General features: G+C 42.3%; 2 protein-coding genes across 6 annotated transcripts in view; one reads left to right on the top strand and one right to left on the bottom strand.

Moving 5' to 3' along the window:
* RSPH14 (radial spoke head 14 homolog) overlaps window positions 1–13,284 on the top strand; it is a 263,097-nt gene that overhangs the window by 199,746 nt on the left and 50,067 nt on the right. The window lies entirely within an intron of this gene.
* The window catches only part of LOC141258852 (guanine nucleotide-binding protein G(z) subunit alpha), a 245,866-nt gene that overhangs the window by 221,625 nt on the left and 10,957 nt on the right, over window positions 1–13,284 (bottom strand). The window contains exon 1 of one of the 3 annotated variants that reach the window (XM_073674045.1): window positions 3,119–3,166. The exons of the other annotated variants lie outside the window; for them this stretch is intronic. The gene's annotated coding sequence lies outside the window, so the exon portion shown is untranslated. Of the gene's footprint in view, window positions 1–3,118; window positions 3,167–13,284 lie in introns of those variants that run through there. 3 annotated transcript variants of the gene reach the window in all.

Raw genomic sequence — 13,284 nt, 5'->3', positions numbered from 1 at the left:
ACTTAGTGAAAAATAATATCAGCTGGTTAAAATGATGGCCTATGAAAAGGTGTCTCCTTACCAAAGGTGCCACACAAGAAAAATCTCACGATGGGTAAAACCAGTAACAAGTCTCAAGATTTTCGCAACCTTATTACTGCAAAACATACTGATGGCATGGGTTACAGAATAATTTCTAGACTACTGAAGGTTCCAGTGAGCACTGTTGGGGCCATTATCCGGAAGTGGAAAGAACATCAGTTCACCATAAACCGGCCACAACCAGGTGCAAGATTTCAGACAGAAAAGAATTAACAAAAAAGAGTTGTTCAAGAGCCAAGGACCACCTGTGGGAGCTACGGAAAAACCTGGAATCAGCAGGTAAAATAGTTTCAAAGAAAACTACAAGTAATGCACTCGACCTCCATGGCCTGTGTGCACACTCACCACCCAAGACTCCATTGCTGAACAAAAAGCATGTTCAAGCGCGTTTATAGTTTGCTCAACAACATTATAACAATGGGAGAATATAGTCTGGTCACAAAATTGAACTCTTTAGATGCCATAATACACATGTTTGGAGGCCAAAAGGCACTGCATATCACTCTAAGATCACCATATCAACAGTGAAGTTTGGAGGTGGGAACATCATGGGGTGGGGTTATTTTTCAGCATACGGCACTGGTAAACTTAATGTTATTGAAGGAAGGATGAACGGACAAATGTACCAAAACATTTTTTTTTTTTTTATAAAAATCTGCTGCCATCTACAAGGATGATGAAGGTGGAAGGTGGACATTTCAGCAAGACACTGATCCCAAATACACAGCCAAGGAAACTCTCAATTGGTTTCAGAGAAAGAAAATAAAGTTACTAGAATGGTCCAGCCAATCACCTGACCTGAATCCAATAGAACATTTATGGAAGGAACTAAAGCTCAGAGTTCATAGAAGGAGCCCACAGAACCTTCAGGACTTGAAGAGCGTTTGTGTGGAAGAATGGGCCAAAATCACACCTGAGCAATGCATGCGACTAGTTTCCCCATAAGGAGACATCTTGAAGCTGCCATCACCAACAAAGTCTTTTGTACAAAGTATTAAATAAATTTCAGTAAGTGTGTTCAATACTTTTTCCCTATGTCATTCCTCATTATTACACATAACTTAACTTATGGATATCTATGGTTTGATTCCTCTGCCTGTGTGAATTGGATGGGTCATTACTAACATCTGGTGAGAATTTCATGTCAATAGCACCCTTAGAAATATATTCACTTAGAAAATTGGGGAAGCGTTCAATACACTTACATAGTAACGTAGGTTGAATAAAGACCTAGGTCCATCAAGTTCAACCTTCCTCCCCCAATTGTACTCCCTACACTAACACTACACTAACTTACTAACTAACTGCAACTAGGTCTCACAAATGTATTATTACCATTTTTATTATTGATGCACTATTACAATTAAAAATGTACCCGTTTATAATTTCATTTTTTTAATCAGTTTTATATTTTGTATTACTCTTGTGATTCTAATAATGGTATTACGAACATCCTTATGCCTAAATCTGTTGATCCAGAAGAAGGCAAAAACCCCAGGACACCTTCAGCCAATTTGCATCACGGGGAAAAATTCCTTCTTGACCCCGAGAAAAGGAAATCAGTCCTAGAACCCTGGATCAAACCTAATTATGATACTAGTTATGTAATTACTATTACCATACTAAATGTACCACTATAGTTGTAACATTTTGTCTAATTTAACTGTAACCCACAATGTTACATGCTGTATATACTAGTAAGTCCCTTTAAAGTTGTTCCAACAAGTTTTTTAAAAATAAAAATGGACAACTCCTTTAAATAAATGTAATGCATGACAAGTAATAACCGTGCACAAGACACTTTACAGTAACCAAACTAAAATGTAAAAAGCATAATTCAAGTTGACTAAAAACATTCTACAAAAAAAAAAAAGAAGTCAACCAGGGTTAACCCAAACCTAGGCAGCATAGTGACGGAGCTCCTCTGGTAAGGTTAATTCACAGTTAATAGCATTAAAAATAATGTGTGTGCTAATCTCTGCCGTGAACATTCCCAGACTGCGCCTGGGTGCAGGCAAAACAAAGATTTAACTGATTCTTTGATCCCTCTGAAGGAACCTCTGTTCATATGATTAGGAAATAGAAATCTTTGCTTTAGCCTACGATGTGTCCAAATACCGTCCTGGATGTGAGCGCCGTGCTGAAATAATCCGTTACTAGTACAAACCTTACCCAATAAGAGGTAAACTTGTGCTCTTCAGGGAAAGAAACATAAAGGGACATTCTGGTTTCACAAATAAAGGTTATTTATTGCATTATAAGTGATATACGGGATTAAAGTCAAGTAACAGACGTTATGCAGGGCTGTGCAGTCGGTAAGCCAAACCTCCAACTCTTGACTCCTCAATTTCCATGCAGGGCAGTGGAGTCAGAGTCTGTGTCCATTTTGGTGGAGTCGTTATAAAGTGGACCAACTCCAATTCCTAAAATATATAATAAATTGGGTACAGTAGTTCAATGCAGTTTGTGGGGAATATTTTTTTATTTATTTATAATTATATGACATTTCATAACTTTCCCAAATTCTTATGGAAAAAATATTCCCCACAACCTGCATTGAACTACTGTACCCAATTTATTATATATTTTAGGAATTGGAGTCGGTCCATTTTATACCGACTCCACCATAATGGACACCGACTCTGACTCCACAGCCCTGCATGGAAATTGAGGAGTCAGAGTTGGAGGTTTGGCTTACGGACTCCACAGCCCTGGTAATACGGTCATCAACTTGTGTGTCCACCACATATTCCACATGAAATAGGAAATGTTTCCATTACATGACAGCAAGCACAGATCTTAAAATGGAAGGAATGTTTTTGAAAAGTATATTTGAACATTATATAATTTTTAATGTACAAAGAATAATATTTCCTGAAACCAGAATACACATTGCTTGGCACAAGATATCCAGGAACGTGTGGATGTGTTCTTGTTTGTGCACATCCAAGCGTTAGAGGGGGTGTCCGCTTTCACCAAACTTTTGACCTTAGTCTCAGCAATTTGTAAAAAAACAAACAAACTGAGCTTTACTTACCCATCCAGTGCTGTGTCTCTGCCGCTGTCTGCCCTGGTCTGACGTAACTTAGCCTATGAACAAAAGTTTGGTGAAAGAGGACAAACCCTTTAACACAATGATTCCATGCATGCGGTATGTACAGAGCATAAACAGAACCTCGCTACGGGCACCACGACTCGGTGACAGGTCCCACGATCCTAATGAACTATCTTTTACTGTAAAGCAATGACGTGTTTTAGAAAAAGCATACTTTTCAACTGGCTTGTGGCCAGTGGTATGTGCTGGGCTTGGGAGAAGTGTTCATTACACAATTCTCCTCCAGCTTATCCCCGTTTGACTCGTTATTATACAAAGGTCTCTCCCCATCGATAATAACGAGTCTGATCCAGCACTCTGATTGAAATCTGTCTGTTTTGTTCAAGTAGGAGATGAAAACAGTTGTTTGAATTAGTACATGGTCACATGGATAGCACTCGGCCCAATGTTATTCAATGTGGCTGTGCTGATGACAGATTTTTTTTTTCACTGACAGAATCTGTCTGTGAAAAAGAAATCAAAACATGCTCCGATTTCACTCTGAAATCGGATGCCATTCTCCCATTCAAGTCTATGGTGCGTGGAAAACATTGGACTGCACTCGCATGACATCTGAGTGCAGTCTGATTTCCGCGGACTCACACAATGGAGAAGATGGAGAAATCTTGTTCTCCATCTTCTCTTCAGTGTGCTGCAATTCTCTCATCGGAGAAAATTGGATCACACTCTTAACAGAGTTTGATTGGAGTTTCATTAGCATAATTGACCCAATTCTCTCAAATGATTGAATCTATGGTAGTGTGACCTTAGCCTAAGGCTACACGGCAAATTTTTCTGCAACAGCCATCACGCCGCCAGAGTTACTCTGTGTCACTTCTACATCGCAGCACTATACAAGCAAATAGGGGCGCATTGCAAAACCTACCCAACCATGACATGCTAGTAACAAAAAATCCTATAGTCTAATTTTTTTGCAACTTGCTTATTGCGATTGTGTAGGTGGCACAATGAGAACTCATTCACAAATGCTGTCACAGCCAAAGTCGCCGTGTAGCCCCACGCAATTATGAAGCAGTTAGCTCCGGTTTGGAGACACTGTGATCGGGCTGGGTCTTCTGATCTAAGTACAGTCTCACGGACGTGGGAAATCGGCCTCAAGGCTCATGCAGACGAGTATATAAATCGGACAATACATGGACAGCACACTGACCTATGTTATTCAATAGGGCTGTTCGGATGAACGATTTTTCTCACAGCCCACTGAGCGAAAAAGAAATTGCAGCATGCTCTACTTTCTTCCGAGTTGCCCATTCAAGTCTATAGGTGCGTAAAAAAAAAACGGATCCCACACGGAACATCCGAGTGGCATCCGATTTTTACAGATAGTTTTCTAGATTTATAATAGAAATTTGTGATCATGTACATGTTTTAGTGTAGATTTATGAAAACGGATCACGCACAGACGTAAAAATGGACACACATGAAAATTAGAGAAACTCCGGCGATTTCTCATATGCAGCCGACCTTACACAATGAGGCTGAGATGAAGTGAAACTGAAACATAAGATATATGTCTGTGCGGTGATTGTATGGACAAGTTGCAAAATCATGCTGTGTGTGGGAAAAGAATGGACCAATTTCCCATCAGTGTTTTGGATCAGATTTTCATCAGTATTTGGTCAGTGTTTCAGTTTTTACCACCAGTTTCATCAAACTTTATTGTATGTTAAAAAAAATGGAGGTTTCTCAAGATGCTCCTAGCAAACAGAGCAATTAATGGATACAACTTGGATAGCAATGCCCCAAAGACTTGCATTGGTGAGCTTGTTACATGTCTTGTCTTTGCTCCATGTGTCTTTTGTTTCAAGGATTTTTTAGGTTTTGTTTCTACACAGATAGAACAGGTACATGAAAAATGGATATCTGAATGAGGCCTTAGGCTAGTTTCACATATTCTCCTAGGAATATTTGAGGGATTTAGCTCAGGTCAGGAGACCGGGAAGTCCAGCCGGGTACCACGATGTGAGCATGGTGGGTGTTTCATGAATGTGTAAAACCGTAATTAAATGGGTTTTCTGATTTGGGAAAATCCCTGTCCCCAGGATGCAGTTTTATTAAAAAAAGTCAAAATGTGCTGTAGTCACATTCCCCAGGTCCAGTGCTGAATTTCTGTCGCTGCTCATGGGGTCAGTTATTGTCTACAGCACTGACATCAGTGCGGCTTGTGCTGTCATCACAGGCAGAGCTGCTCATCTCACTAATTGGCTGCAGCGCTGTCAACGATGTTTTAAACAAACTGCTGCCGGACGACGGGGGTTTTCTGAAACCGTAAAAACCCCTTAAGGGTATGTGCACATGACGTCTTTTTCAGGCATATGCACTGCATTGTGAAAAGAACTTGTGGGGCATATGTTCAGCTTGCGCTTCAGGCTTCGCAAGCCAGGAAGAGGTTTAAAGAAGTGCCCTGACCATTCTCTCAAGCGGTTTCCACTTGAAAGCCACTCACTATTGTATACAGAATTACTATTAACTAATGTATACAATTAATGTATACCCAAAAAAGACCGCTGGCTTTCTAAAAACGTCATGCACAAATACCCTTTAAAAATATGCTACAAACCATAATTTTTTTTAGAGCGTCATATAAGACTTTATAGAGTAAAACTAAACCACTATCATTAAGAGTTATTAGAGATATAGGCCCGATTCATCAAGACCAATCTCGCTGGTCTTGATGATGGGCCTTGTGGAGTCAGACACTCCCGCCTATTCGTGAATCTGGGGCATCTGACGAGTGGCGTCCAGTCGGGTACTGGAATGAGATTTCTGGGGTAGGGAATGCCACTACTAGTTAACAATTAGACGAGCTATGGCGTCCCACCTCTGTCCCGTTCCACCTCCACCAATTTCAGCAGAGCTGGAAGAAATTAGCGTGAAACCGCTAAAAGTCACTACATTTTGGCGCAACTCAGAGTTGTGCCAAAGTTTTGCAACTTTTCAAAGCTTTGATGAATCGGGGCGATAATATTTATGTAGCTTAACTTTAGGTGACTGAAACAGCGCAAGATCAGAGATACATCCGATTATGTGCTGTCCCAGTCAGCAGACCGCTGCAGCCCACCACAAGCTTCGGTGACATCCAAACGGCGCAGACATCACTTCTATAGCAGACGCCGACCACTGGTGTGACCTGCGCAGGATCCCTCAGCTTGTTATTTTATTAAATACCTTAAAAGAAAAAAAAAAAAAAAAAAGAAATGTACAACCCCTTTAAGACTAAGACGGGAACTGTGAATTGTTTCGGCAAAAAAATGGCACCTTAAAAGTAAAAACTTTTTTTTTCGCATTTTCTACATTACGAAAGCACAACATTTCTTTCTTTCCCAGTCGGTGGCTGCTTGTTCTGCCTGGTGGAAAGTGAAGAAATGCAGACACCCATGTCCTGGGACTCAGATAACTCGGCAGAGCTGTGTAAGCCCAGCGCCCTGTCTGGGTGTAAATGTTGTGACATCAGTCGCCTATCAAAGGAATAAGAGCTAAACCAGTCAATATGCAGTGTCAGGGTATTATCAGAACGGCTGCCGTCACTCAAGTATTTCTGTTCATCAGGTTTCACTATCTTCAAAATATCTTCTTGGCAAAAATATTTTCAGTGGTGCGGGCTGGGAAGGAGGAGGGGGAAATTAGATAATGTCTGGGCCTAAATGAGGTTTCTATCTAACGTACTGTACAATGCTTGTTAACCCTTGAGTCTCAAAAGTACATCAGATGCTTTAGCTTCTTTAAATTAAAGGGCAGTGTTTTCAGGACTGCTTCAACACACAAAAAAAGCTGAGAAATGCAGAAACCGTGTGCATTCTCTTAAGAGAGTCTTGTTATTTTCTCTGTCGCTGAAGTCACTTGGAATGAGATATCGATTAAAAAAAATAAAAAAAGTAATACAAGAAGTGGACAAGAGTGCAAGCCCACGTTACAAATACCCATTATGTACATTCCAGAAATGACACGAAGGATCGATTGCACCATCAAATATACCGAAATATATCACACAATACAGAAACAGTAAGATTAAAAACACTTAAAGGGGATCTCTCTCCCGGTTTTTGCCACCTAATATGAGAGCAGTATAATGTAGGGGCAGAGACCCTGATTCCAGTGATGTATCACTTTCTGGGCTGCTTGCTATAGTTTTGATCAGCAGGACTAATAAAACGGCTTCGATGTATTCTAACCTAGCCCCTGCCTCTGATTGGTAGCTTTCTGTATAAATAGGCATAAAGCTACCAATCAGTGGTATGGGCAGAGTTATACAGAGCTCAGCATTCAGAGAACTGCTAGATCTGCAGCAGATAAAACAGGGATTTGTCAAAACTGCAGCAAGCAGCCCGGTAAGTGATACATTTCTGGAAAATCAGGGTCTCTGCCCCTACATCAATTCTGGTAAAATAGTCCCTTTAAAAAGAACAGAAAGGAGCATCTCACATTACACATAAAAGAGAATTTTTTATACCATTACCTTTGAGAAAGCTGGCAGTCCAGTGATATGCATGGGACTCTAATGCCAACATGGAACCTTGGGCATTTTTTGTGTACTATTTTATGAACATTTTTCTATTATTCTTTACTGACAGGATATTGTATTATGTGTATCTTGCACTTTATTTGGTTACAATTATTGCCAAAAATGGTTTGGACATGATACTATTGTTATATTTAGTGTGTTTTCTTCTCAGTTTATCCAGGGTTAGAACATTGACAGTTGAACTTGTTTGTGCATTTTAGGTGTTTTTTTGCTGTCGGTTTCTGTGTTGTATTATTACAGATTTTGACAAAGGTCTGAATTTATTTGAGGTGCAGTCTCTCGTATCTACACACACATTTTCTGGATTCTGCTTAGGAATAAGGGTATTTTCACCTGCCTAATATGTATATTTCGGAAGTCACTCGGCTTTCTGATATGGATGTGCATGGATAAGACCCATCTAATGGAGATAATCCCTATTGGAGAAATCAGCCGTTTTCTTGTGTACGTAATCTGCAGGATTAAGAAGCAGGCTACTTACTGTCAGAACTTATTTCCATTCTATTAGAACAGTGTTACGGACTGGGAATCGCTGCACCTTTCTACTGATTAGCATAGTGCTACAATAGAAGGCAACTCCTACATCTGTCCGCCAGGTGGGTGGGCACATAAACAGCTGCTCTAGAAGCCAGTCGGGACCATAATTTCCGGACATGACTAGCCTGATTTTCATACAGCTGTCTAAACCTGGCCTAAAGATTAGCTCTACCTCTGGCTGACTCCGCAGGACTATGCACATCATTGCCACTTATTCATCTGGATGGGCACCACCTACTGTAATGCTACATTTCTCCTGCACCCCTGCAGATTCCTCCTGCAATATAAGTGGATTTTTGGGACAGGCACGAACTAGATTTAATCAGCTGCATTTACAAAACTGTTGATACAGAATAAACCCTATATTTGGCCATGTTTATAGAAAGGACCTATTATCATAAAAAAAAAAAATGTATATTTTACCTGGGCAATTTCCAAATGAAAGACCTTTATATGTGCATTGTTATTTACAGTAATTTATTGGTTATTTTGTACTTCCGCTTCTATGTGCGGTCAGCCGGGTTCTGCTGGATTTTGCACAAAGACTCGATATAGAACTTTTAGCGCCGTGGTTTTGTGGCCTATAAAAGCTTAGTGTATTGTTATACCTCCGATCTTCCTTTAGTTGCCCTGCTCCATTTTAGAATATCCACACTTTGTATGAACTAATATCCAAAACTGCAAATGTATTATGTGGCCGGACATCTTGAGATTAGTGTTGAGCCACCCCCGTAGTGTTCGGGTTCGGTTCGGTTCGTCGAACACCGGGATGTTCGAGGAACTGTTCGTCGAACACCTTAGAACACCGTCGAACACCGTTAAAACCAATGGCAGGCAAACAAAAACACATAGAAACACATAGAAAACACCTGCAAAGGTGTCCAAAAGCTGACAAACTGCTCAGAAGACACTCTCTTTAAAAAAGCCGGCCGGCAAATTCAGCAGCGGCATACACCGGTACCCGACAATTTAGACAAGAAGGAATAGAGCATCACACATAGATTAGATAGATAGAAACATGTCAGTCACACATATAAGAAGCACAGTGACAGTGTTGGTTACTGCACTTGTCATTTAGTGTAAAGGATTTATTAAAAAAAATAATAGTGTTTTCATGCACCGTCTCTTTAAAAAAGCCGGCCGGCAATTCAGCATCTGTACCCGACAATTTAGAACAGAAAGAATAGAGCTTCACACATAGATTAGATAGATAGAAACATGTCAGTCACATATATAATAAGTACAGTGACAGTGTTGCTTACTGTACTTGTCATTTAGTGTAAAGGATTTATTTAAAAAAATAATAGTGTTTTCATGCACCGTCTCTTTAAAAAAGCCGGCCGGCAATTCAGCAGCGGTACCCGACAATTTATAACAGACAGAATAGAGCTTCACACATAGATTAGATAGATAGAAACATGTCAGTCACATATATATGAAGTACAGTGACAGTGTTGATTACTGTACTTGTCATTTAGTGTAAAGGATTTATTTAAAAAAATAATAGTGTTTTCATGCACCGTCTCTTTAAGAAAGCCGGCCGGCAATTCAGCATCTGTACCCGACAATTTAGAATAGAAAGAATAGAGAATCACACATAGATTAGATAGATAGAAACATGTCAGTCACATTTATAATAAGTACAGTGACAGTGTTGATTACTGTACTTGTCATTTAGTGTTAAAATAAAGGATTTATTAAAATAAAAATTGGCGTGGGATCCCCCATAATTTTAGGCTCTAGCGGAGGTTAAGCAGACGGCTGGGGCAGATGTTTGAAGCCTTGGAAGGGGGTAATACCCACGGAGCTTACCAGGCTACTAATATCAGCCCCCAGCTGAATACCTAGCCTTTACTAGCTATTAAAATGGGGGACCCCCCCAAAAAAATGACGTGGGGTCCCCCCTATTTTAATAGCTAGCAAAGGCTAGGCAGACAGCTGGGGGCTGATATTAATAGCTCAGGAAGGGTGCCATGAATATTGGCCCCCTCCCAGGCTAGAAACACCAGCCGTCAGCCGCCCCAGAAATGGCGCATCCATAGGATGCGCCAATTCTGGCACTTAGCCTCGCTCTTCCCACTGCCCTGTAGCGGTGGCAGTGGGGTAATAGGGCTGGGGTTGATGTCAGCTTATAATGCCAGCTGACATCAAGCCCAGGTTAGTAATGGAGAGGCGTCTATAAGACACCTCCATTACTAACCCCATAGTCAAAGTTAAAAAAAACACAAACACCCAGAATAAAGTCCTTTAATTGAAATAAACACACAATTCTTTATTGTTCTAAATTAAACCATACTTACCGTCACGCCCATTCCAGCTGAAGCCAACGATCTCCTGTAATAAAAATAAAATAATAAACCAACATCATCCTTACCTTTCCATGGTTCCCAGGACAGCTCCAGCTCTGCTACATCGAGATGACAGGCTGGACCGCAGCAGAACGCTGCCATCCAGCCTGTCATCCCGCGGACACTGAGAAGCGCAGGCATGCTTGCGCTCCTCACTGTCTCGCTGTGACGGCATCCAGATGAGCCGAGGTCATGTCCAATGAACTCGGCTCACCTCATGCACGTCACTGACAGCGTGGGAAAATTCTCACGCTGAAGCGCTGAGTGCAGGAGAATTTTCCCACGCTGTCAGTGAGGTGCATGAGGTGAGCTGAGTTCATTGGACATGAGCTCACCTCATGCACGTCACTGACAGCGTGGGAGAATTCTCCTGCACTCAGCACTTCAGCGTGAGAATTTTCCCACGCTGTCAGTGACGTGCATGAGGTGAGCCGAGTTCATTGGACATGACCTCGGCTCATCTGGATGCCGTCACAGCGAGACAGTGAGGAGCGCAAGCATGCCTGCGCTTCTCAGTGTCCGCGGGATGACAGGCTGGATGGCAGCGTTCTGCTGCGGTCCAGCCAGTCATCTCGATGTAGCAGAGCTGAAGCTGTCGTGGGAACCATGGAAAGGTAAGGATGAGGTTGGTTTATTATTTTTCTTTTATTGCAGGAGATCGTTGGCTTCAGCTGGAATGGGTGTGATGGTAAGTATGGTTTAATTTAGAACAATAAAGAATTGTGTGTTTATTTCAATTAAAGGACTTTATTCTGGGTGTTGTGTTTTTTTTAAATACTTTACTAGAAATTCATGGCGGTCATGTCTAATACTGGCGTGACCCCATGAATTTTGGGCTTGGGGCCAGCTGATAATACCAAGCTGGCCCTAACCCCTTTATTACCCAGTGAGCCACCGCACCAGGGCCCTGGATGAGTTGGGTACAGCGCCAGAAGATGGCGCTTCTATGAACGCGCCATTTTCCGGGGTGGCTGCGGACTGCAATTTGCAGCGGGGGGGGGCCCAGAAGCCCCACGTATTTTTTTTTAAATTATTTCATGAAATTCATGAAATAATTAAGAAAAAAAGGCCTTCCCTATATTGTTGTGTCCGGCCAGGTACAAATAGTCAGCTGGTGGTTGGGGGCAGCCTGTTCCTGCCTGCTGTACCTGGCTGGACACAAATATAGTGCGAAGCCCCACTTCAATTTTTTTTAATTATTTCATGAAATTCATGAAATAATTAAGAAAAAAAGGCCTTCCCTATATTGTTGTGTCCGGCCAGGTACAAATAGGCAGCTGATGGTTGGGGGCAGCCCATTCCTGCCTGCTGTACCTGGCTGGACACAAATATAGTGCGAAGCCCCACTTCAATTTTTTTAAATTATTTCAGGAAATTCATGAAATAATTAAAAAAAAATTGACGTGGGGCTTCGCACTATATTTGTGTCCAGCCAGGTACAGCAGGCAGGAACGGGCTGCCCCCAACCACCAGCTGCCTATTTGTACCTGGCCGGACACAACAATATAGGGAAGCCCTTTTTTTCTTAATTATTTCATGAAATAATTTAAAGAAAATTGACGTGGAGCTTCGCCCTGTTTTTGTGTCCAGCCAGGTACAACTAGGCAGCTGGGGGCTGGAATCCGCAGCGCAGGGAGACCCAAGCTTTCTGGGCCACCCCCGCTGCAAATTGCAGTCCGCAGCCACCCCGGAAAATGGCGCGTTCATAGAAGCGCCATCTTCTGGCGCTGTACCCAACTCATCCAGGGCCCTGATGCGGTGGCTCACTGGGTAATAAAGGGGTTAGGGCCAGCTTGGCATTATCAGCTGGCCCTAAGCCCGAAATTCATGGGGTCACGCCAATATTAGACATGACCACCATGAATTTCTAGTAAAGTATTTAAAAAAAACACAACACCCAGAAAAAAGTCCTTTAATTGAAATAAACACACAATTCTTTATTGTTCTAAATTAAACCATACTTACCATCACGCCCATTCCAGCTGAAGCCAACGATCTCCTGAAATAAAAGAAAAATAATAAAGCAACCTCATCCTTACCTTTCCATGGTTCCCATGACAGCTTCAGCTCTGCTACATCGAGATGACAGGCTGGACCGCAGCAGAACGCTGCCATCCAGCCTGTCATCCCGCAGACACTGAGAAGCGCAGGCTTGCTTGCGCTCCACAGTGTCTCTCTGTGAGGGCATCCAGATGAGCCGAGTTAATGTCCAATGAACTCGGCTCACCTCATGCACGTCACTGACAGCGTGGGAAAATTCTCCTGCACTCAGCGCTTCAGCGTGGGAGAATTCTCACACTGAAGCGCTGAGTGCAGGAGAATTCTCCCACGCTGTCAGTGACGTGCAGGAGGTGAGCTGAGTTCATTGGACATGAGCTCACCTTATGCACGTCACTGACAGCGTGGGAAAATTCTCCTGCACTCAGCGCTTCAGCGTGGGAGAATTCTCACGCTGAAGCGCTGAGTGCAGGAGAATTCTCCCACGCTGTCAGTGACGTGCAGGAGGTGAGCTGAGTTCATTGGACATGAGCTCACCTTATGCACGTCACTGACAGCGTGGGAGAATTCTCCTGCACTCACCGCTTCAGCGTGAGAATTTTCCCACGCTGTCAGTGACGTGCATGAGGTGAGCCGAGTTCATTGGACATGAACTCGGCTCATCTGGATGCCGTCACAGAGAG

Source organism: Phyllobates terribilis, unplaced genomic scaffold (assembly GCF_046119375.1).
Source record: "Phyllobates terribilis strain yellow unplaced genomic scaffold, ASM4611937v1 Scaffold_1__5_contigs__length_1240528914, whole genome shotgun sequence".
NCBI classification, from domain to species: domain Eukaryota; kingdom Metazoa; phylum Chordata; class Amphibia; order Anura; family Dendrobatidae; genus Phyllobates; species Phyllobates terribilis.
This window is presented reverse-complemented; position numbering and strand designations above follow the sequence as displayed.